At 46.0% G+C, this 25,969-nt stretch overlaps 1 protein-coding gene across 4 annotated transcripts in view; it reads right to left on the bottom strand.

The window, feature by feature from the left end:
- LOC147255253 (leucine-rich repeat and fibronectin type III domain-containing protein 1-like protein) overlaps nt 1–25,969 on the bottom strand; it is a 308,907-nt gene that overhangs the window by 112,254 nt on the left and 170,684 nt on the right. For 3 of the 4 annotated variants that reach the window (XM_086217018.1, XM_086217017.1, XM_086217019.1), the window contains one exon: nt 4,076–4,170. The gene's annotated coding sequence lies outside the window, so the exon portion shown is untranslated. Of the gene's footprint in view, nt 1–4,075; nt 4,171–24,668 lie in introns of all 4 variants that reach the window. The other variant, XM_086217020.1, reaches the window with a different exon arrangement.

Here is a 25,969-nt window from a genome sequence, read left to right as displayed (position 1 = left end):
CAGGTATTTTTCTCCTGGCTGTGGGTTTGAAAAAAAAAGGAAGTAAAAGTTGCACCAAAACAATAACAACAATGGAGTCATCAGCGTCCACAGCGCTTCCTAAATTGAAAAAAAACGTCATCATGTTGGACTTAACGTCATCACGGTGTGTAGACACCACGCACAAATAACTCCTCAGGTTTGTTGTGTGGACAAATTTGACCAAATTGGAGAAATAATGGACGTAAGACATCTACTCTTTTCTGTTTTGTTTGTTTGTTCATTTGTTTCATTGACTCTATTTTCTGAGCACAAAATGTTAGTTTATTTTTATTAATTCAAAAGTATTTTTTCATTTTTATTTGAATAAAATGTGCTTTTTATCAAGTTTTAGTTTTTACTTTTAGTTAACTATAAGGAAGAAAGAAGGCGTATTCCGCCGACGAACTTCGATCGGCAATCGTCTTGTCGAGCCTTACCCCCGTCACGTATTTCAGGTAGGAAAAATATTGAGAGCAAGGAAACATCCAAAGCGAGCGAGCGTGTAAGTTAGAAGAGAGAGCGAGCAGTGCCACCGCTCCACAACTGCTCTCTGTCACAATTTACACGCTTGAGACAAAAACTTTAATGGCCAAAAGATTATTTTTGACCTCTCAATTTTATGTTCCTTATGCCCTCAATTCCTGATCCTGTGCTCATTTAGTTTGAATTTGTGCTCTCATGATTTTGAAAGCTACCTGACGCCATAATATTGCCATTTATTGTTGTATAGTGAAACCAGTGACAATTGTCCAGTTGCTACCGAACAGTATTGTCTTACAGATTCTTAAATTTAATATGTTGATCCTGCAGGAACCCTGCAAACACACCTTTTTCACAGTGATGCACAACTTTCACCAGAAAGAAAAACATGTGCAAGTAGCAGGTAAATTCACTTCAGCTCAGCTGGAGTGAGGAGGCTCCTTTCAGAAGGTGCCGGGAAACCCTTCACCATAGCGATAAAATGTAGGTTAGTCAGTCTGATGAGTTTATTTAGGCCTAGCAATCAAATCAATAGCTATATCATCTAAAATGTTCTAAAATAAAAATGATTGCATCTTCTTCTGTCCTGAAGACACAAAACGAAAAGTGTGAGTGTCGCTCAGGACCATTCAAGAGGGCCCCTGTGTCATTGTGTTCAGGCAGAGAGGGGACTTCATCCAGCCGTGTGCTGGGGCAGTGAATATGGATTCAATTGGCCCATTTAAAGGAATTAGGAATGTAATAATAGTAGAAATAATTATTTTATTTTATTCTATTTTAATTATTTAATTTAATTTATAGGCCGTTATTTTGAAATACTCAAGAGTACTAAAATAATTAGTGAAGGAGCTGGCTACATTGATCTTACTGAAATTGTGCCGTCCCCGTGGGAACCTGCCTGTGAGGTATTGTTGACGCGACACGGCGACGCTAGTTCACAAAAATCCACTGATTCAACCAGGTCCGATCTGGCAATCTCTCGGTGCACTGTTGCACCATCGCCGAGCAGCAGCGGAGACCGAAAGTATGGATCTGCAGGCAGATTCTGCCGACTCCTCCTCCTACTACGCCCATCTTGGTCCATGAATGTACACTATCCTGTCTAAATGAACAATGAACAATGAACTCAACTCAATTCAACTCAACTCAACTATTAATTTTCTAAATATTTCCCAGAGAAATGTCTCAATCATGATCACATGCAGGTTAAATCAGCCACTTTCAGACTGTCGTGGTGGTGAACAAGCTCTCATCAGCAGTGTGAATGGGTCAGACAGCTCCACTGCCTTATATGGAAGTCCCCTGTTACCCAGGTAGATCTCACTCAAGGATCCAGGTCCCCTCTTGGCAATTTCATTAAAAAAAACATTAAAAGTCACATTTCAAGTATCATTATGGTAAAACACCTGAAAAGAAAATTTTCTGTAATGTTTTTGTTTCATTACAATGACCAGAAATAGGAGTCCACTCTTACCCAGTCAATGCTGAGAGGCCACTGTTGGTAAGGTACGCATGTATGTGTGTGTGTGTGTGTGTGTGTGTGTGTGTGTGTGAGAGAGAGAGAGCAGGGTGTGTGTCTGAGAAAGAGAGACAGAGAGAGCAGGATGTGTGTGTGAGAGAGAGAGAGAGAGAGAGAGAGAGCAGGGTGTGTGTGTGTGTGTGAGAGAGAGAGAGAGAGCGCAGGGTGTGTGTGTGTGTGAGAGAGAGAGAGAGAGCAGGGTGTGTGTGCATGTGTGAGAGAGAGTGAGAGAGAGCAGGGTGTGTGAGTGTGTGTGAGAGAGAGCGAGAGAGAGCAGGGTGTGTGTCTGTGTGTGTTTGAGAGAGAGAGAGAGCAGGGTGTGTGTGTGTGTCTGTGAGAGAGCGAGAGAGAGAGAGAGAGTGCAGGGTGTGTGTTTGTGTGTGTGTGTGTGAGAGAGAGAGAGAGCAGGGTGTGTGTGTGTTTGAGAGAGAGAGAGAGCAGGGTGTGTGTGTGAGAGAGAGAGAGCAGGGTGTGTGTGTGTTTGAGAGAGAGAGAGAGAGAGCAGGGTGTGTGTGTGAGAGAGAGAGAGCAGGGTGTGTGTGTGTGTGTGAGAGAGAGAGAGAGAGACAGAGAGAGTGCAGGGTGTGTGTTTGTGTGTGTGTGTGTGAGAGAGAGAGAGAGCAGGGTGTGTGTGTGTTTGAGAGAGAGAGAGAGCAGGATGTGTGTGTGAGAGAGAGAGAGCAGGGTGTGTGTGTGTTTGAGAGAGAGAGAGAGCAGGATGTGTGTGTGAGAGAGAGAGAGCAGGGTGTGTGTGTGTGTGTGTGTGAGAGAGAGAGAGCAGGGTGTGTGTGTGTTTGAGAGAGAGAGAGAGCAGGATGTGTGTGTGAGAGAGAGAGAGCAGTGTGTGTGTGTGTGTTTGAGAGAGAGAGAGAGAGAGCAGGGTGTGTGTGTGCATGTGTGTGTATGTGTGTGAGAGAGAGAGAGCAGGGTGTGTGTGTGCGTGTGTATGTGAGAGAGAGAGAGAGAGAGAGAGAGAGAAGGGTGTGTGTCTGTGTGTGTGTGTGAGAGAGAGAGAGAGAGAAGGGTTTGTGTCTGTGTGTGTGTGTGTGTGAGAGAGAGAGAGAGAGAGAGAGCAGGGTGTGTGTGTGTGTGTGAGAGAGAGAGAGAGAGCAGGGTGTGTGTGTGTGCGTGTGTGTGTGAGAGAGAGAGAGAGAGAGAGAGAGCAGTGTGTGTGTGTGTGCGTGTGTGTGTGAGAGAGAGAGAGAGAGAAGGGTGTGTGTCTGTGTGTGTGTGAGAGAGAGAGAGAGCAGGGTGTGTGTGTGTGTGTGTGAGAGAGAGAGAGCAGGGTGTGTGTGTGTGTGTGAGTGAGAGAGAGAGAGCAGGGTGTGTCTGTTTGTGTGTGTTAGAGAGAGAGAGAGAGAAGGGTGTGTGTCTGTGTGTGTGTGTGAGACAGAGAGAGAGAGAGCAGGGTGTGTGTGTGTGTGTGTGAGAGAGAGAGAGAGAGAGAGAGAAGGGTGTGTGTCTGTGTGTGTGTGTGAGAGAGAGAGAGAGAGAGAGAGAGCAGGGTGTGTGTGTGTGTGTGAGAGAGAGAGAGAGCAGGGTGTGTGTGTGTGCGTGTGTGTGTGAGAGAGAGAGAGAGAGAGAGCAGTGTGTGTGTGTGTGTGCGTGTGTGTGTGTGAGAGAGAGAGAGAGAGAGAGAGAGAGAGAGAGAGAGAGTCCTATCTATTTCTCTCTCCAGCAGATTCAGTGTCTATCAGCAGAGGTGCTGTGCTGCTGGATCTGAAATCACTGCTGGAGGACCAAGTGAGAGAGACGCCCACACCCTGCCCTTCGTGCTAGGAGGAACCATCGGCTGAGCTAGCAGACGCCGCCGTGTTCGGCTTCTCCGTCACCTCTGACACAACTCAACTCATCCCTCTGAGTCATCAAACACTCGGGACGCCACTCATCCATGATTTAAAGAGAGTTCTGCTCCTCAATCAGCCCAGAGGTTCTGTGAGGACTGACAGGGGAACTCAAAACATTTGATGGATGGGTCTAAATCTGGAGACCCGTCCAGAACGAAACCTGACAGAAAACAATCAGGAGGTTTTCTGGTTGAAGGAGCAAACTTACCTGATTTGGAGGGTTTCAGTATTTCAGTCTCAGTTCCAGCCAATCAGGACCGAGTCCAGGTGTGAAAAATGTGACCGGATTTTATTGGCAATAATCTGAAAGAATCACAACAAACCAGAAAAAAATCTCATTAGAATTACGTGTTCCCATATTTCCCTGTTCTTCTGAGCAGCGTGTCTTTGCAAGATCAGCGTGTCTTTGACCACGGTCATGTGATGCGGTTGAACCAGGGCCTCATGCCCATGGGCCGCCGTGGAAAAGGTCACGCTGGTGCTGCCGTGTCATTGAAGACGTCCCCTATCACCACTTAAACCACAGTTGGTGTCGGGACATCATGGTTCAGCCATGTTGTCTGACAGCATCCTGGTTTGAGATCCAGAGGCTGCGAGCGCGACACCACGCAACAGCTCACACATCTGGAGTTCAGCTCCGCTTTCATCGGCTGCAGTCCACAGTGCAGATACAGCAGCGCCTGATGCACCAGCAGCAGAACGCTTCTGCTCAGTGTTCGATAAAAGGTTATGATTGGTTCACCATGAGGGAGGCCACGCCCACCTATGAGCTGGCTTCCAAGGTTACTTGTTTGTGTCATCAATGAGTAAAGCTGCAGTGTTGTGGTTCCTACAATTCTACAATTTCATTTAGCAGACGCTTTTGTCCAAAGCGACGTACAACACAAGCAAGAATTTAGACTTAAATTCCTCCCTGGCGGCGACGGTCCCATGATGAGGACATCTCAACCAGCTGAAATGACAAATCCAAAGCTTTGTGTGCGTTCACTGAGATACGGGGACACCTTCAGGTGGAGGACGAGAGCCTGAGGCCGGCGTGTTTGTGAGAGCACAGACACCTGCAGATGGCAGCGTTGGTGTGGTCTGAGTGGAGGTTTCTGACACGTCTCACCTTGATCAGCAGGAGCTCCGTGGCTTTTTCCATAGGATGTTATCTAAATGGCTGAATGCCTTTTTCTTCATGCAAGTCCACTCATCCCTGCTGTTTTCCAGCTTATGAACAAATTTCTTCTCATTGTGAATCAAATACACACATTTTTCAAATCAGACGGAGAGAGAGTTTGGCTGGGTTCAGGAACCACCGAGACCTGTTGATCTGTCTCGTCTGGTCCTCCCAACACCATCTTTGGTCCTCACATCTGCACAAAACTCCAGATGTTTAGGGGAGGACGAGCTGAGCCGCTGAAGTAGCCAACGGCACACGTCCAGCACGTTTGTTGTAAACAAATGAGTGTTCAGCGTCGGAGGCAGCCCCTTTGTACTGCGGAGCCCCATACATCTGGTTAATGAGCCTGTGCTCTGACCCACGGCCTCATGGGAGGGATGCGGTTGCTGCTCTCGTCTCATTAAGATGGGAGGAGAGATTCGTAGAAAGGAGAAAGTCAGTCTGACTTTGCTGACTCCTGGTATGGACTGGGTTTTGGGAGGAGGCTTGTCTGCAGTGGGAGCTCAAGGAGGCCTGACGACTGCTGGTGTTACAGCTCAGTTTGCACTTGGAGCTTCACCGACCAGCTCTGCTGTGTGTTCCTCAACACGCAAACATGCATATCCCATACATACGCTTATTTGTATGTGGTGGCAGAATAACGTAAACGGGTTCTGTTTACGTTATTCTGCCCTCTTTAGGTCTCACGCTGCTGAAGCCACTTGAATGTGTTGGATGAGAGGCAAGACTCCTTCCACTCGGTGGCAGTAGTGCTCCTCTCAGCTGGTTTGCTATCAACTAGCTCAGGCTCAGGATGTGGGCGTGACCAGCATCAATCCTCCTCATCCTCTCTCACAAAGTCGGCCATGATAATTAGCAGCAGTGGCTCTTCTAGCTTAGCTGATGTGTTGAATCCTTGCGCCTGGTCAGAAAAGTAGTTCCCTGATTCAAACATGACAACCACTCACTACTTTCTTTATACAAACGCAAGCAAAGACAATTTTGAAGAAGAGAAGAAGAAGTGTGTCTGACGACTGTTAACAGAGCTATGCTAACACTTCCCTCCTACTGCCATTCATTGTGCTAAGCTAACTAGCCTGGGTCTCAACTTCTGAGTGGGTCTTTGTCTTCTTGTCTTTGTCTGGGGACAAAAAGACAAAGACCTCTGGGATGTTGATGTGTTCCTCTAATCCAGCGTTTTGTCATAGTGTGTGGCCCCCGGGGGGGCGCGGAGGCGTCCCGGGGGGGGGGGCGCGAGTCACCCGACCTCCAAACATTATTTCCCCCTCACCTTTCGCTTTGTTTATGGTTCCGCCGCGAAAAAATTCCGATGTCCAAACATTAGTCCCCCCCCCCCTTTCCCCCCGGTGAGGGGGGAACTCATGCTTGGACGTCGGAATTTTTATCGCGGCGGAACCTAAATGCGCTTTAAACCTCTTTCATAGCAACTGTTGTCAGGTCTGTTTTTAAAATGGAGAGATATTTGACAGGGATGAAACACATTTTATTTCATTTTTTCTAGTTCTGAAAAACAGAAGGAATGTTTGTAATTTTTAACAGGTCAATAAAGTTAAACTTGGCCTCTTTTGTCAAAAAATTTGGCGTGGGGGGGGGGGGGGGATGAAAATTCTTCTTCCTCCAAAGGGGGAATGACAGAAAAAGTTTGAGAACCACTGAAATCAATGATTTATTTTTCCCTCCACCAAGAAAAACTACGGTTTCAGCAGACTTGTTTCAGGGGTGCAGCGGGGGCCATGGAAGACCTCTTTAACACACTGATAAAGTGCCTTTTCTTTTTAGTTGGACATGGCGTGGGTGTACGCTATCCCAGCACCCTTCAGTGCCATTATGTAATTAGTTCCTCTCATCCTCAAATCAGCTCCAGTACATTTACGGATATTATCACACACGAGGAATCAGATGGCTTCTTATTTGTTGTCTTCCGCGAACAGAGACATCCCATCAAAATGTGCCTGAGATAAATAGCAGCAATTAAAATCAGACGTGAAGTTTCTATTTCAGAAGTATTTTCCATGCATCCGTTTCTTTAATATCGGCACGAGGAAAGATTCTGAGCTGAGTTTTGCAGCACAACAATCACCAATGAAGGTAGTTTTCCTTCCAGAGCTGCTGCAGGTAGAATGGAGACGCAACACCGGGAGCATTTCCGCCCCGGCCATTAGTCAAGAGGTCACCAGCCTGCAGCCACTTTGACACGAGAACAAGAGCCGTTCAGCTTCGGATGATGTTGTGGTTTTTAAGGTTTAAATTTTCCATTATAAGAACAAACATTGTGAATTATCAGAGGATGAAGGCTGGGAATTCTTTTTCTTCCCTTTAGTGGTTTTGTTGGGCGGATAAGCAAACAGCAGTGAGAGCCACAAACATCCGCCAGTGATGAATCGAACAAGATGGTGAATTCAGGAAAGCGCCACCTGTCAAACGGAGGAGGTGGGGAGGCTGGTGGGAGGGAAGGTTAAGAAGTGAGGTATGAGAAAGAAGAGAAACAGGAGCAACTGATGGATGGATGGGATGAGGTGAAAAGGATGAGCATGGAGCGGGAGGAAAACAAACGTGCTCAGACATTACAAGAGTAAATATAACATGATGGCCATGAGGCTCAAACTGGCTGATCCACGTCACCTCATTGCTCAGCACGTCAGGTGGCACAGGTGAAGAAAAAATGAGATGAAGGCACCGAAAGCAGCATGTCAGTGCAGAAAGTTCAGGCTCCTCAGCTGGAGAAGGAGCATCAGATGACGAGCAGAAAACCTTCAACCGACCGTGTGAATGCAGAGTTTATCGCACCACTGCGAGTCCAGGACCAAAGCCTTGATGATCCCGGTATCATCGGGACCGTGAACAGCAACATGACAAAAGGTCACATCTGAAACTTGTCGACCAAGTGAACGTTTGCTCTCACTCATACTGTGTTTGCTCATGGAGTCAAACAGACACAATTTTAGTTTGCAAGGACAGCAGCGATGACAAAATGTTGTTCAAAATTAGCAGCATGCAGTACGATGGCTGAAGAGGCCGACTCAATCATTCAAATGACAACAACAGCGCAATCCTCCTCGCACAGAATGATGCTGCTGCTTTTGGGGAGCTGTTTCAGTGACGTCTGAACACCTCTGCAACCACAGACATATAGAACACCAGGGAAGAACACTTCTCAACCCAGACCACATCCTCCAGGACAAACAAGAACTGTTCCCTGAAAAATCCATGAAAGGCAGGGTTACTAATGACCTTCCATGCAGGTGACAATGGGTCTGCACTGCTATTAAACTTGGTTCCAACAGAGGGCACTGTCTACATTTATATGAGATTCAAACACTTCAAGCTGGTTCCAGTTCTCTTAAGTGACAGTAACTGATGCGAAACACTGACGTCACAAGCTTCAGTTCAATGCCAGCACATCTGATATGAGCAAGCATGCTAACGCCGCCGCTAATTTACATCATGGGAAAAAGAGGGAAGGGCTTCCACCTTAGGGTTAGGGTTTCTGCCAGCAGAATCTTTTACCAAGAAGTTGATCATCTAGAATCTACAATGAAATCCACCACAGGTTGAAGCCCCTGTTTACTTTGGACTGTCAGATATTTGCCCCCCTTTGCTCATCTAGGCCAGGATGGTGGTCTGGAAATACGCCATCAGACCGTGGTAGCGCAGACACAACGAGGAGGGAGCTGAGGAGCTGAAGAGGAGCTTTGGTAAAAAAAATCCAAAACCCTGGGAAACTGAACACGTATGAAACACAGAGAAACATTCTGACTGAAACACAGAACTGAAGGAGAAGAGAAACTCCACCAATGACACAAGAAAGAGGTGGGAGAGGACGAGGGCAGGGAAGGAGTGGCTAGAGGAGAAACACTGGGAAGACGGAGACGAGTTTGATCAGAAACACAAACTACAAACACAACGAAGAAAAGAAGCAACACAAGCATCCAAACTCCTTGAACTCCAATCATTAATGCAATAATAACAGTACAAGTCCACAACTAAAAATTCCCAAGTACCAGACGGGACGTGAGTGATCCCTATTTCTTCTAACGCTATGCTAATGTCCACCTCAACAGATACGGCTGGCAGGGAACACGCAGCTAGGCTAACCAAGAAAATGGTGAATCAGCCCTGCAGAAAAACTAAACTCCAGCACATCATGAGCTGTGCAGAGGGGGGGAGGCTCCAGGCTAGCAAGGATGTGGCAGGTCTTATGTAACCTAGGAGACCGGAGCCAGCTGCCTCCAGTCCCCCGATGGCCTCCAGGTCCACCCAATGAACCGCCTGGGCTGTAAGACACAACACAGCAGCCCAGCAGCCCGGGGCACAGCTCCACTTTTACCGCTCAGGCTCTTATTGAAGCTCTCCGTGTCGGATTATTTTGAATAAAATCAAACACCACTCTTTGCAAATCATTTTTCAATATTTTGATTTCAACAAACGTAATTTTGAACTTCCTCAGAAGGTTCCAGGTTTATTTTTGTCTTCTAAAAGTATTTATCTGACTTGATCTTTCGCTGAGACTTTCTAAACATGCTGACTATCAGATCAGCCTGGATGATGGAGCGCCAAACTCTCCCTCAGGTTCGTTTATTGAGTGTCATATGAACAGTAATCTCACATCTCCTCCTGTTCACTCAATCGCCGGCTGACAAAGAACACAAACAAACACACTCATCACCCCACAAATAACAAGCACCAGAAAACTGGGAGAAAAATTAAAAAAATGTTGCATGTTTTGATCAGTCACCTGGTCCACATGCATGATCATGTGACCTCTGGAGCCACAATGGCCTCCGCAATCAGTAAAAAATACATTTACATGCTGTCTGTGTGAATACACCTAAATGGGCAAATTTTAATATTTAAATTCTAATATGAATAAAGGAAATCTTAATGAAGGAGTTGATGCAACACTCCATCATGTTCTTGTTCACATGCTCCAGCGCCAACACTGGCAAATGAATGACGACACACAGCATCTCTGCACTGGCGTTTTGTTGCGTGATGCCAACTGAAACCTTTTCTGTCATGATGCTGATGTGGAATCTGAAGTGTTTTCTTACTAACATGCAGGAAAGTCAACAGAGCAGAGTTCCTTCAGGCGTCAGACACAACACATGGGTTACATTGCACCCGTCCTGTTGGTCAGAAGGTGCACGTGAGTCCTCCTGAGCACCAACATCATACTTTCAAGGTAACAAACGTACCATTGAGGTGGTATTCCTTGTGTACCTGTAAATACTGAGCGGTTCCTGTTTTGTGTTTCTGTCTCTGAGTGAGTGATGAAGTGGAGCAGGAGCAGATAGCCTCCGTCCTCAGGTTATTTCTTGCTCTGCAAACATGAGAAAGTACTTGGAACTGTAAGTGCACGACGTGTGTATACGGAAGCATGTTTGTGCTGAAAGGCCGTCATTTATCACCTCAGCGGTACTCAGCATTGTAGAGTCTTGACTTCAAGTGTCAATCAAATCCAGTTTCCCTGCAGTTCTACTACAAGTGACTGCAACTTTGAATGAAAGAATAAAGATCAGACGCATTCCAAATCTCAGATGTAGTCAATATATAACATACATACAATCAAACCTGCTGACTGACGTGTCTGAAGTAGGTCACAGCCTTCATGTGAGCTTGTCCACATGTACAGTACATACTGTACCGAGGGCTGGATGAATAGATGTGAGGAGTAAGAAGGGATGAGGAGGAGGAGGTAGTGAGGAAGGAGGAAACAGGAGAAAGAGGTGAGGGATGGATGGAGGGAGACATTAGTGAACAGGTGGAAGGCTGTTTTATCCTGACAGCGAAGTTGAAATTCAGCAGGGAGTTGACAGAAGGGCCAGACCGACACACACACACACACACACACACACACGCACACACACGCACACACACGTGTGTGTGTGCGTGTGTGTGTGTGTGCATGTGTTAGCGGGGGCTGGCAGATGGTCAGAGCAGAGTCTTTCTACCCTACGGGTCCCTGGGCCCTCGCTCCCTCCTGGCTCAGCCTCCAGGGGCCTCTCATCCGTGTTAAGCCCCACCAGAACATCTCCCGACTGGGCCCAGACCTCCACCACCTCCTCCCAGCCTGCAGCTGATCTTGTTATTGAAGGAAAAGCTCACACTTTCTTGTATTTATCTATTTTTCCATTTGCTGTGTATTTCAGAGTGAGGATATTTCATGGCTCTTGAGTCTCTCATGAATTTTCAAATATCTGCAGCAGCCGTCAGGTTGAAAGTCAGAGTTGTTTTCTTTGATTCCTGCAAGATTTGACTCCTGATGTAGACGTGGGTTTCACTGTCACGCTCCACTCAGTCACACTCAAGGACACCTCACTGTTTCTCAACACAGTTTCTTGATTATTATGGTTGATCATAATACAAATGTACATTAAAAACATATTTGCAAGCAACGGTCTGATACGCATCACGTCACCTTATTTATTGGCCTTTTTCATCAGTTTTTAATACAATTAAACAATTTTAAGTTTTACTTGTCAGAGTATATGGTATTGTAAGTATCAAAATATGAGCTGGGAAAGTCGAGAGCTGCTAAAAGCAGGTTAGGGTCAGCACCAAGTCCACGCGCTGCTGTGACAGGTTCATCCAGCAGAGTCTCATCATGCAGAAGCCACAGAAGTGAACATATTGGTTTGTGTCCATTTGATTAGTGCATAGAATTCTGCCTGTTAGACAGCATTAATATATGAAATGAGCATTAATGGGCTTATGAAGATGAGATGCTGCTTCATGTTTATTAGGGTGTCACTTTAGTCTTTGTTTACTGATCAGATTAAATGCTTGATAATTTGTTACATATTTCTCACTAATTCTCAAACTTGTGTGGGTGACTGATGCATTCAAAGACATTTAGCTGAATTTGTTGGGACATATTTGCACTCAGCATCACGTGGATAGACAAGAAAATTCTGAGGTGATTCATAGCTCAGTTTACTATCACGCAGCTGAATTACAGCTCCGACCCTGCGCCACTTCAAGCTTTTTATTCTACAGCCTCTCTGATTGATGATTGAGGACCGTCCTCCTGGTCCTGACTCTGGATTCTGATCTGAATCCTCAGAGTTTCTATCAGTTTAGTTCTAAATCAGATCAAGTCATGATTGGAGGAGACTTCAGTATTCATGAGGATGTTGATAACCACAGTCTGGTCCTGCATTTCTCTCTCTCCTAGACTCAACTGGTGTCCATCAGTCTGTCCATGAACCCCTCACTGTCACAACCACACCTCCACCTCCTCCTAACATGTGGAACTGAAGCTGAACATCTGGTTGTGTTTCCACAGAACGCTTTTATCAGACCACCAATCAATCACTTTGGAATTTGGACTGATCAGCTACACTCCACTCAGGAAGACTGTAGTTTCCAGATGTTCTCAAAACAGCTCTACTGAACCAAGTAGTCCTGTTTCCCTGGGCAGCAAAGAGTTCATGGACTTCTTTAATGACCAAATTCTCCTGATTAGAGAGAAACTTCTTCTCCTGCTGCCATCAGCTGACAACATCGCTCCTAGAACCCAGAACCTTAGAGGCAGCTGGAGGACCAGACACACACTTGGGTAGTTTTTCTCCCATCAGCCTTCATGAGCTCAGTTCAATAATGTCCTCCTCTAAACCTCCAGCTGTCTCCTAGACCCCATCCCAACTAAGCTGCTCCAAGACTCTCTCCCCTTGTTAGCCCGTCCCTCTTAGATATGATCAATATGGCGCTGGTATCTGGTTCCGTCCCTCAGTCCTTTAAAGTAGCAGGAATTAAACCCTCCTCAAAAACAAGCCTGGATCCAGAAGTTCTACCAACTACAGACCAACATCACATCTTCCTTTTCTCTCCAAGGTTCTGGAGAAAGCAGCTGCTAAACAGCTCTGTGACTTCTCCACAGCAACAGCTGATTGGAGGATTCAGTCAGGTTCCAGGTTCATCCTAGCACAGAAACAGAACTAGTCAAAGGTACCAGTGACCTCCTACTGGTACCAGATGAGGGACTGGTCTCTGTGCTGGTCTGATTAGATCTCAGTGCAGCTTTGATACCATTGACCACCATATCCTTCTACAGAGACTGGAACCTGTCACTGGTATTAAAGGAACCACAATAAACTGGTTCAGGTCATATTTACTAGGTCATCTCAGTTGGTACCAGTTAATGATGGTTCCTCTGAGACCACTACAGTCAGTTCAGGTGTTCCACAAGGGTCTGTGCTTGGACCAGTCCTCTTCACCCCGTACCTGCTTCCTCTAGGTCACATGATCAGGAAACACTCCATTAATGTTCACTGCTATGCAGACGACACACAGCTGAACTCATCAATGATCCTCATGGAACAAACCAGCTGACTGAACTGGAGGCCTGTCTGAAGGACAGGAAACATGGAGGACCATCATTTCCTTCATTAAACTCTGATAAACTGAAGTTCTTGTGCTGGGGCCAAACACCTGAGGACCACCTGATCTGATGAGACAGGTACCCTGGATGGCACCACCCTGGCCCCCAGCACCACCGTAGGAACCTAGCAGTTCTCTTTGACCAGGACCCTTTCACTCCCACATTCAACAAACCTCCAGGACGCCTTCTTCCATCTACGTAACATCGCTAAGATCAGACACATCCTGGCTCAAGAAGATGCAGAAAAACTAGTCCCTGCTTTTGTCACTTCCAGGCTGGATTACTGCACCTCCCTCCTACCAGGCTGGACTAACAAGTCCCTAAACACTCTCCAGCTGGTCCAGAATGCTGCTGCCCCCCTGACTAGAACTGGTAGCAGAGACCAGGTCTCTCCTGGACTGCTTCTCTGCATGGCTCCCTGTCAGATTCAGAACAGAATTTAAAATTCTCCTTCTACCATCAAAGTCCTCAACAGTCAGGCTCCTTCATCCCTGACAGAGCTCCTAGTCCCCTATGATCCAGCTAGAACCCTTCACTCCCAGGATGCAGGGTTCCTGCTGGTTCCTAGAGTTCTAACAGTAGAATGGAGCCAGAGCCTTCAACAATCAGGCTCCTTCATCCCTGACAGAGCTCCTGGTCCCCTATGATCCAGCTAGAACCCTTCACTCCCAGGATGCAGGGTTCCTGCTGGTTCCTAGAGTTCTAACAGTAGAATGGAGCCAGAGCCTTCAGCTATCAGGCTCCCCTCCTGTGGAACCGTCTCCCAGTTTCAGTCCAGGACCCAGACCCCCTCTCTAGGTTTAAGAGCAGACTTAAGACCTCCTTGTTGATCAGGCTTATAGTCAGGACTGCTTAGGCTGGCCCTTAGACCTGCTGCTATAGGCTCAGACTGCTGGGATCTCCCATGATGCACTGGGCTTCTCTCTCCTCCTCCTGTCCTCAGACGTGTTACAAACTCCTCTTCTTCTCCCCTCATCCCAGATCCTGGTGCTGCTGGAGGAGGCTCCAGACCTGAAGAGGCTCCAGCTGCCACCCGTAGCTCCACCTGCTCACGTCCCCGTCTGTCCATCAGGCTCTCCTCCTTTCTCTCTGTCCCTCTCTTTCCTTCTGTCTCTGTCTTCCTCCATTCTCTGTCTTTGTCTCTGTCCATCAGTCTCTCCTTTCTCTCTCTCTTTATCTCTGTCCCTCTCTCTCCTTCTGTCTCTCTGTCTTCCTCCATTCTCTGTCTTTGTCTCTGTCCTGCTCTCCTGCTCTCTCTCCGTCCCCACTGATCCTGGATCTGCTCCACCTTCCTGCTGGTAAAGGAAGGTTCTGGTGGCTGCTGTTGCAGGATGTGCTGCTGATGGAGAATTGTTGGGTGGAGGTTCATTGAAGGAGGGAGGTGCTGGACCTGCTCTACTTGGACAGAGTCAGGACAGAACTTTGGTTGGGGTTTGGTGCCACACTAATAAACCTGACCTGACTTGATGTTTTCCACTGCCAAGCTTAAGTGTCTATGCTGCCATAAACTAATAACCATGTTTTGCAATTGCTGTTACAGAACATTTCATGAAAAACACAATCAGCCAACAAGGGATGTTTTATTGGGATGTAAGAAGTTGTTTTAGGCAATTAGTCCTTTTTCACTTCATCACACAAGCACATCTGATTCACTGGCAATTGTTTTAACTTAACACTTTAAAAACATCCATGCTTCCCAGTCGACAGTGGCACAAATAACAGAAGATGCCAGAACACAAGGCTCATCAGCTCAGTTTGGTGATGCCCTGATGATGTTTACTTGTGATAAAATCCATTAAGAGTTATGAAATGAATCTTACAAGTTAATATTGAGTTAGAGGGGTTTAATTTGAATTACAGCAACCCGATGGTCGATGACATGGCCTTCATAACAGGCACAACAACATACTGAAGAGATTAAAATGGACATGAGACATCTTCCACAAACATGAGATGAGTCACTAAAGAACCCTTTAAGTGACAGGTAGTGATAAATGCAGAATGTTCCTATGATTTAATGTCTGAAAATTTCATTGACCTTATCAATCATAGTGCCTACATGAACAGGGGCACATTTTAGACACATACGTGTGATTTCTACACATATGCCTGATCCTCCATCCGTTGCCTCAAGGCAACATTGTACAATTAGGCTACTTTTCAGGGCAGTATACCGTTCTCAGTCGGGGAGAAGTGATCGTGTCCTTGCGACGAACTTGGTGCACTTTAATTGGGTGAAGAGAAGCTGGATGTTGTAGCTGATAGTGGGACACTGAGCTCTAGGGCAGCGAGAGCGAGGAAAATACATCCCATCAAGGTGGAGAGACACTTGAGAAGGATTCATCAGTCTAGAACAACACAGGCAACGACCAGAGCGTCCTGGAGAGAGAAGTGAGCAAATAAGTCCATTAACTAGGTTCCCAAATTCCCATTCTCAAATCACACGGACGGAGGAGACGGCCTTCAGCTCAAACGGCGTATATGTAGGGTTGAATCCTATGGAGTCTATAAATAACAAGAGACCCGAACACAACTTTCTCATTTGCAGCCTGATGATCCATATTTGCCAGGTCTAGACAGAATGTGTCACCGAGTGTGGGTGTGAAGAGGACAGATGGCGATAAATGCATTTCATATGCAAAGCCAGAGCTCAGCATCTCAGTTTCAGTATCAAAAATATTTCAGGCTGAAGAGAAAAACACCAACACTTCAAAACAAGATGTGCGCAACATTTGTGTGCAGCACAGCACACGCGTGACCATGACGACTGGCTGAGTGACTGCTCCAATCAACCAATCAGAGGAGAGCCAGTGGGATGTGTCAAGTGTGTCAAGTGGTGGTTTGATGACCCACCTCTGGATGATGGTGTTCAGAATGATTAGCGAGGTGGATGAGCGCAGCATCGCTGACCTTGCCGTGTGTGAGACATGCACGCCACACCAGTTGTCCGCTCTGTTGTTGTTTGTGTTGTTATTGGGCAAACCTCCAGAAATGTAAATGACATCATCCCCACAGGAGCAGCTGAGCTTGGCTACACGCTGCTGACTCCAAGGCCACGTCCAGGCTGCTGTAACGTTACAACAACACGCTGCAGATACGGTACTCAGCACTGACGCCATCTCATCCCACCAGCTCCGGTGACTGCATAGGGCAGTAGGGTAGCTGTCTGGTAACTGAAGGGTCGCTTGTTGGGTCCCAAGCCCAGATGAAGAGGGAGAGTTGTGTTAGGAAGGACATGTGACATAAGCACCAAATGACATATACAAATGGGTTGTCTGCTGTGGTGCCCAAACAGGAGAGCCCAGAGTTCAAGAACCTTTGGTGACTAGAGGGGGTGTTGTTGACATTGCTGGGAGAAAAGTTGTTGTCAGAGATGAACGTGGAGCTGCGGGTGCTGAGGAGGACGCTGAGGTGCATTCACTACCCACGTTACACAACGCTGGGAAAAAGGAAGATGTTGTTGCTGAAGTGAAGGAGGAAAATGTTCAGGCTCTGAAACTGAGCCTCGTCACAGTACCAGTCTTAAAACCTGAAACCTTTAGAGGTCATATGTGAACCGTTCATGAATGTAAACAGTGAAAATGACTGTTTAAGTGTAGGAAATACGACTGTGGAAATTAGGAAATCAGATGACTTTACTTAGTTATGAGAAAACCTGGGTCAAGGGACAGTGGAAGGTGACATGACAGGTTATTTACTATTGCCAGCTTTTATTTTGGCAGATGTGGCAGAGGGAAGCAGTGATGGTTTCCTGTTTCAGGCTGCAAATAGAAACTGCTCAGTGCATCAAGTGGTGTTCTGAGGTGTTTTTTTAGAGATTCTCCTGTGAAGGCCAAACACAGATCTGGGAGCTGAAGCTTGACACTTTAAAACTGAGTCACCGATAATCATCTTCAGTTTTTGACGCCACATGCTGCCATGTACAAGCCTGCTAGCGTAAAAAATTAATGAGTGTTTTAAGTTGTAGGGTAACCCCTTGGAGTTCTGACACTTTCAAAAAGTCAATCAAGGTGCCAAAATTCCCATCCGAGTTAGTCGTCTGTCAGTCGAGATCAACATCGCCTTCCACCGTGTCCTTGTGCAGGGAGCAGGTCCCTCATGTTACAAGCTTCTGTGACAAACTCAGCTTCACCGTCAACGTTTCATTAAACAAACAGCATGCGATAAATGGGAAAATCTCCTCAAACCCACAGTCATGCTGAGCTGTTTCTCCAGCTTTGATGAAGACGACAGAAGTCAACAGCGCCATTCTTTGTTTTTCCGCTTTATTTCTCAGACCTTTGATCCGACACACCCGTCAGTACGACAATGAGGCTCTCTGGAGTGCAACAACTTTGTAGCAATGCATGAATAGCCTGACAGTCAAATCCGGCCTTAAGGTGAACTCAAACCCAGTAATAATCGTCTCAGTTTTAGCGCTGAAGTTCGTTGAGCATTTGAAGAAATTAAACAGCACCACGAGTTGACACGGCCCTCAGTCCTGCAGCAGCTAATCAAGCCTGAGTGGTTGGAAACTTTCAAACAACTGAAATAAAACAGCTCAGTTTTCCTTGACATTCATGTTTGTGGTGGAAATCGACCTCTGATGGGGGTGAACCTATGTGCCAGTTAACCTGCGCTTGCTCATCAGCTCTCTGACGTCTCACCCACTGACAGTAAAACCAATGGAAACAATGATGTGAAAACTGCAACAATTTGATGCTACAAGATCCAACCATAAAGTTTTGGTCAGTGATTAAACTTTTCCTTCTCGTTAAAATTCAATAAGTGTCAGCACCTCGGATAAAAAGAAGAAATGAAAAGAAGATGAAGAGACTCATCTGCTGCCCTGAGCCATGGCGAAAACATCACAAGGACAAAGATGCCAAAAGACAAACAAGAAAGTCGTCCAAACATGGACCCGCCTTCGATTATCCCTCCAGGTACGGCGAGAGAGAGACGAGGGCGAATCCGAGGTCATCTTCGTTGGGGTGTTGACTCCTGTTACTGCTTGCTGGAGACCCATCTCCTCCCCTCTGCGGCTCTACAGGGCCGTGGCCAGTGGGGAGGTAGCCAGGGATGCAAATATATGGCTCCCCATGTCAGTGTTCAACTCTGACAGGGGGAGAGGAAAGGTGCTGAGGTGGATGAGGGGAGCGGCCATCAGATACCAGTGACGCTCAACTGCAGCGATCCCACTTAGTATTCACACCCAAGATGTTCTGCTGGTGTTTTAATCATCACCCTCACAGATACAGCAAAGTAAATTAAGCTCTGACAGGGACGAACGGAGAATTAAATGAAGATGTCAGAGAGGAGCAGTTGATCACTGCAGCGCCAACCAACCCACAAAGTCCATGAGGGGCAGCGATTTCCAAGGATGAGTCAGTGTGGTTGAAGTGTGGCTGGTGCAGAGCCCCGCTCAGGTTAGTTCAGGACTTCCTGTTTTCAAGCTTGCAAAGGTCGCTCACATATGGAGCTGCTGCTTTGGAAAAGAGCGAGAGCACATTTTGAAAAAACCTCGGGAATAAAAAAATATCTCTGATGTAAAAATCAACATTTACCTCAGGAAAACCCATTCGTCAAATGTTAATACACTTCATCTGATAATCAACCATAGCTTCATTGATATGACAGCCAATGGAATTTGAGCAGTTTGGCAGGAGGAAGAATTTTCTTGGTCATGATGGAAGAGTGGATTTGCTCCCTGAGAATCTGATTTGAAGAGACACGAGGGCTACACCAGCACAGGTCATGACATATGATATATGTGTGTGCGTGCGTGTGTGTATACGTATACACTTATATACGTATACGTATATATATATGTATACGTGTATATATATGTATATGTGTATACATATGTGTATACACATATACATATATATATACACCTTTATATTATACACATATGTATATGTATTAATACGTATATATGTATACATGTGTATACATATATGCGTATATACGTATACGTGTATATATGTATACATATGTGTATACATATATACGTATATATACACACGTATACGTATATGTATGTATTAATACGTATATATGTATACACATATGTATACGAATATATGTATACACATATGTATAAGTATTAATACGTATATATGTGTACACATGTATATGTATATATGTATACACATATGTATACGTATAAATATGTATACACATATGTATATGTTTTAATACGTATATACGTATACACATGTATACATATATACGTATACACACATGTATACGTATATATATATATATATATATATATATATATATATATATATATATATATATATAATGTTTGGATTCACACTGATCAATCATTGGAGGCCTCTGAGGGGCAGAGCAGCAGATTAAAGGGGCGAGGATGTATTGATCCTGATCAGTGCTACAAGGGGTTAAACACAGAACAGAATGCTACTCTATAACCTTTAACAAGTGTATTCACCAACGCATGAAGACAACAGGTACGCGACAGCAATATCAGACAGTCGTACCCCAGCCAGGGCAAAAACAGGAGCTTGGTGTTTCAGGAGTGACTGAGAACAGCTGATTATAGCTCCCTTCCACCACTGGTGTCTGCCAGTGGGGCTGGTGGGGCGGCATTGCTCAGGGGTAGAGAGGCCGTCTAGCAACCGAAGGGTCGCTGGTTCAATCCCACTTCCCCTGGTGAACATGTCAAAGTGTCCTTGAGCAAGACACTGAATCCCTAATTGCTCCTGATGAGTAGGGTGACGCCTTGCATGGCAGCTCCACCATCTGTGTGTGTGTGTGTGTGTGTGTGTGTGTGTGTGTGTGTGTGTGTGTGTGTAAATTGAGTGCCGCTAAGGTAGAAAAGCGCGATATAAATTGAGTCCATTCACCAGCTCGGCTCGTTGCTCCAGGGATGACGAGCTGTTTGCATTAGAACACCGATAAATATGTGACAGCTCCAAACATCCTGAGAGTGAACGACATCGGTGATGGAGAACAGCAAAAAGAAAGAGGCGCGTACAATGACATTATCTTCAACAAGCTCTTGCAGTTTTAAGTCTCGTCTATGGTGGAACTGAAATGGCTTCAGGTCAGTTTACGCCTCAGAGACACGAGTGGAAGTGAGAAGTTATCTAGAAAATGAACTGAATCATCACTGACATTCATCTGACTTCAGAATCAGAGCAACACTCTCTGCTGGAGCAGATGGAGGCCCCGCTCGTCTCACATACTCCAGGAATATCAGAACACTGTAATGAGGTGAGAGAGAGGTCAAAGGGACGGCTTTTGTAACAACTTAAGATAAGGGTGAATTAGATGATGTGGGAGATGTGATGTGAGGAAAGCTCAAATAATGAGAACGAGGTTGGAACAGTTTATCTGAGTAAAGATGGAGTTTAATGGCCGCCTGTCAGGCTCTTGCAAGTAGTTCCTCAGCCTCTGCACAGCCTGAGAGTGCTTCAGGTTCTTAATACTGCTGGTTATTTGGTTGCTTGAATGCAGAGGGACTTCTTTTATGAAGAGACTTGGAGTGCATGAAGCTGCTGGCAGCATCCAGAGAACAGAAGAGCTGAAGGTTGAACAGAGCCTCAGACATCCGAGCACCAGCGAAGGAGGAAGCCTTGGAAATGTGGACTGGGAAATCCAGGGACAGTTCACAGGGTCCTCGATTATTTGGAATTCGTCTTTTTTTAAAAATTGCAGGATGACCATGAAGCTAAAGCAAAACTCAGCCATAGATTGGTTGGTCCAACACGCGTGACAGTGCCTGTCAGTGGCTGTAGGAAATACTACAACAGTACAGTCACTGCTCAGCTGACAACAGAGACCCACCCAAACCTCGCTGAGTCATTTAGCGCCCAGAAAACTGTTTCACACCACTTGGAGTCACAATGTTCCTTCAGCTAAGATGCTTCGGTTGCTATGATACCAAATATCCGTCACCACAAGGTTGAGTCCTTCCTCTGAAAGAAATAAAGACTGAAACATGATGGATAAAAAGGAAGGCAACGATTCATCTCTAAGTTGGTGAAACAGGAGAGAAGAAGAGGAAGGAGGGATGGCAGGTGAGTGAGAGATGGAAGGACAAACGCAGAGACACGAGAGGAGGAAGACGGACGAGAAGGAAGACAGCTGGTCGATAACCTGAGAGTAAGAGAGATTGGGAACGCCTCCAGGGTTGTGAGGAGAAGCGTGGGAGGAGCCCGAGCAGCACCAACACACTCAGACAGACATCTGACGCACATACACACATGCATGCACACGCACACACGCACTCGCACACACACACACACACATGCATGTGCACACAGATCAGAGGCTCTGTCCTGCATGATCAGCCACTTGTTCCTGCTGCTCATTTGGAGGAGAAACGGTTGTACATGCTAATCAGATGTTTGTCACTGCGCTCCTTGTTCTGACTCCTTTGTTGGAGTATTTTAATCATTCAAACTTACATAGAAGATTGAAAAAATAATGACGCATCAGCAGACGTCTTGAGCACAGGTGTCTGCTCACCTACGACTCGCCAGTGTCCGTCAAACAGACGGTTTCCGAGCTTAATTATCATCCCGTTTAGAGTTTGTGATTGGAAACTGACACAAAAATGCACCTTGACGGATATTCACATCAACTTTTCCAGCTAAACTGAGTTTTTCTGACACGTTCACATCAATATCATATCACAGAGCTCTGCTCCTTGAATATGAGAGTCGTGGCATTCATCCGCACCAACAGAATCCCAGTCTGACTGCAGCCTGATATTCTACCAGCATCCCACCCAAGCGTCTGCTGACTCACAGAGAGGTCTCCGGACACACCTGCTCTGTGGGGTCACCCCCCTACTCCACAGGACAAAGTCTGTTTAATATCTGATTCTGATATTCATGTTCCCCCAGACGTGCTCAGGTTCTCACTGCATGTGTGACAGAGGCTTCTGCTTTTCTGCCTTCACCTCCTGAATCTCTCACAAACCTGAGTGAAGCCTCAACTTCTCAGCATGGCATTTGCAATTTGTTTTTTTTCCCTCTGAGGCCCAGATGGAACCTGGGCCCAAATCAAATAGCCGAACTCCCTTGGGTGAGGAGAGGGGGTCTGGCAGTGGTAGATTAGATGAAGCTGTGTCAACACCACAGCTCCAACACTGGCAGTCACCAGCAAAATAAATCTGCACAGCGACTCAGGCTGATGATGCCGATGAGATATTCCACAGGGAGAGATATTCATCGAAAATGCAACCCATAAAAGCGAATTTTACAGAAGCTGAAGTTTTCAAAACGAACACATATTGAGCGTCAACCTTAGTTCTGTCAGGCCGTGGTAGTCAAGTGCTATTGGCTTTCCCGTCCATCAATCAAACTGATCAATCAGCTGATCTATAGCTGCTCCGCATCAGCTGATCAAATCCCTCGCTTCTGATTGGCCCCTCTCAACTTAAATGTCACCCGGCCTCAACTACCGCTCTGCTAGCTTCTGGCTATGCTGCTCTGCCCACTGTCATCTGCTGCTGCTGCTATCTGCTGCTGCTGCTATCTGCTGCTGCTGCTATCTGCTGCTGCTATCTGCTGCTGCTGCTATCTGCTGCTGCTGCTATCTGCTGCTATCTGCTGCTATCTGCTGCTATCTGCTGTCATCTGCTATCTGCTGCTGCTGCTGCTATCTGCTGTCATCTGCTATCTGCTGCTGCTGCTATCTGCTATCTGCTGCTGCTGCTGCTATCTGCTGCTGCTGCTATCTGCTGTCATCTGCTATCTGCTGCTGCTGCTATCTGCTGTCATCTGCTATCTGCTGCTGCTGCTATCTGCTATCTGCTGCTGCTGCTATCTGCTGCTGCTGCTGCTATCTGCTGCTGCTGCTATCTGCTGTCATCTGCTATCTGCTGCTGCTGCTATCTGCTGTCATCTGCTATCTGCTGCTGCTGCTATCTGCTATCTGCTGCTGCTGTTATCTGCTGCTACAGTTGCTCCTGCTTGCAACTTGCTACCCTCCACCTCCCCAGCTCCACCTTGTGGTGTATACATGGCATAGATCGTTCCATGTCATGTTGCTGCTCTGTTCACGGGGTATGTTTGCTCTTCCAGTCTTAAACTGGGAGAATCTTCCCTCACGCTGCTGGTCCCCTGTTTCATGGTGATCATGAAACATGATCAGGGACTCCTCTGAGCGGAGCCGTACCGCCAATTGTACTAGAATAAACAAATCAAGCTCATTATCATCTCTGTGTTTCTTGACGTGAATGAACCTGACAGAACTGTTTAAAAAGCAGTCCATCAATGCAAGGGGGATGGTCAGAGAGGATGGAGTGAAGTCCTGAGAAGACAGCCCAGATAAGTGTAGGACTTCAGGATGTCCAGGTGGACGGACACGTCAGAAAGATATCAAAAACTGTTGACTGTTAGTTCCCTTTTCTCTTATACGGCTTTAATGACACCGACTCCTGCTTCGACGAACTCAGACCAGCCTGGATAATTCTGCCAACCAGATGAGGCAGCTGCTGACCTCCCACGCGTTCATGAAGCTCCTCTCTCCATTGCCTTGTTTCCATGACCATCTGCCTCACGAACGTTGTAGAATGGAACTTTTTCAGTGGAGTTTACTGAGTGCAAGCAAAACCAAAACAAGAGAGGTTTTTATGATTTTATGGTTTATTCTTTCAGCCCTAAAACTCCAAATCGTTTCTCATCTGCTGTTCAAAAAATATATTTAAATAATGAAGACATTAGAGACTTGAACCAAGTGTTGCTACTCAAGTACAGAAAATCTTGAGGCCAAAGTGGAAGAAATTATTACAAGACCTGTAACGGGTGAATGAATAGTTGGAGTGGGAAAGGAGCCCCTCCTGCTTTCCCTCTCCTTTTACAATCGTGTCCACACGAGGAACAATACACCTGTGTATTAAGAGGTGGGCAGGTGCCAGCAGGTTAATCCTACCTGCTGTTTATCGTCTACTCGTGTGGAATCATCTTTCACTATCATTCACAAATTTAAAGCAAAGGGAAAAACATGGAATGAAAAGGAAAGATAAGACACCCAAGGACACAGACTCTGAACAGGACAACATTCACTGCTTCTGTGTTCAAGCACAGCAAAATCAGGATGAATGATTTCAGATTTGTTAGTGTTCTAAAGCTCCAGAATGAACTGTGACCAGTTTTTCTGCCTCTATATGGTGGATGATTCTGGCTGGTCACCTGGTCACCTTGTATTTTGACGACCGCTGAGCTGTCGTCCATCTTCAGACATGTTTCCGTGGTGTCAAACAAGCAAGATTAGAAGGGACAAAAAAATGGCACCCACTCATTTGTGCATCTGTGTTTTCCAGCCCAGAGTGTCGAATGTTGGTGGTTGCCATCGCTGAGGTCTTTCTGCAACCAGAGGTGAACATATTTAGCAAGAGGGAGGAGCTAGAAGCAGCAAGATACAGATCTTGCTGAGACATTAAAAAATCACCACTTCATCACCACCTGGAGCCAAAAACCTGCTGCTGGAATAAACCCTTCCAACATGGCCCACTTCTCCAACACCATGATAACCCTCTGAAAGTTGTGTTTTCCAAACTGAACTGCTGATGAGAGCGTCCGTCTGGGAGGTCAGGAGAATTCAAAGCTCTGGGTAGCATTCAGACTCCCGGAGAATTCAGACTGTCACATTTCATTGAGTTTGACCCGAGGGGACCTGCATGCCTGGGCGAAGGCTGCGACAAATACAGATTTCTGTCTTCAGGAGGGCATCAAATATCGTAGGACCCAATACACCAAAACAACCACAACAACCAAACTGCCTAAAACTTGAATAAGTGTATGCCAAGTTATGAACTAATAACATAGAGTCCACTGTTTGAAGTTTTCACACCACCACTGGTGACTTGATGCCCTTGGTCAAACACCCGTCTGTTTCACATCGGCAACGTCCATGGAGACTCAGTCATTTGTTCTCTTGATTGAACGAAATTGGCTACAAACTGTAACTGTTAAATAAATTATAAAATAAAGAGCAAATCTGAAGGATGAACGGCTCAGGACGGATCTGAAAGAAGGTATGGGGTCATCACATGAACCTCCAGCTACACAACGTGGCAGCACAGTTTCAGCTTGCATGTCACACAACTTTTACTTCCATAAAATAGAGTTGTCCTGTTGTCCGCAGGACACCATGGCACCGAGGTGACATGGAGGAAATGCAGGACGCCACACACACAGATCACACATCAGCACAACAAGCACACAAGTGCCACCACAGTCAGCTGAAAAGGTTGGACAAGATTTCAAACACTGCTCTATAATTAACACTGATCAATCAATACATTTGCATGTATTGATTGATCAGTCACCCAAATCATCACCCAAAACGATGAGAGAATACGCTGATGACGCTGTTGTTTACATCCACGCTGATCAGTGGAACGGCGGTAAGAAGTGATGAGGACAGAGAGGGGAGGTGTGGAAGAAGATAGACTAGAGGGGGTAAGATGGACAGAAAGATTGATAGATGATAGAAAGATAGATAGATAGATAGATGATGGAAAGATAGATAGATAGATAGATGATAGATAGATGGATGAAAGATAGATAGATGGATGGATGGATAGATAGAAAGAT

This window comes from Aulostomus chinensis, chromosome 10 (assembly GCF_037954235.1).
Source record: "Aulostomus chinensis isolate RoL2024-O1b breed Wild chromosome 10, RoL_Achi_v1.0, whole genome shotgun sequence".
Classification (NCBI taxonomy): domain Eukaryota; kingdom Metazoa; phylum Chordata; class Actinopteri; order Syngnathiformes; family Aulostomidae; genus Aulostomus; species Aulostomus chinensis.
Note: the sequence above shows the minus strand (reverse complement) of the source record. Positions and strands in the feature narration are given on the sequence as shown.